The following is a 215-nucleotide window of genomic DNA, read 5'->3' as shown; positions in this document are numbered from 1 at the left end:
ATATGCAATAATACTTGTTTTAACAGTATAGTTACTGAATCCGTAACCGAAGCTTACCTACCACCAATGTATATATCAGGGATTGAAGTTTAATTTGTATCTAAATTTTTACCATCTATATGACTATATCTATTAAAAACATGTTTTTTTTTTGGAGTTCAATAGTATCTTTTATTATCTATATCTATTAAAAACGTTTTTTTTTTTAATATTTG

The sequence above is a fragment of the Arachis ipaensis genome, chromosome B04, assembly GCF_000816755.2.
Source record: "Arachis ipaensis cultivar K30076 chromosome B04, Araip1.1, whole genome shotgun sequence".
Classification (NCBI taxonomy): Eukaryota; Viridiplantae; Streptophyta; class Magnoliopsida; order Fabales; family Fabaceae; genus Arachis; species Arachis ipaensis.
This window is presented reverse-complemented; position numbering follows the sequence as displayed.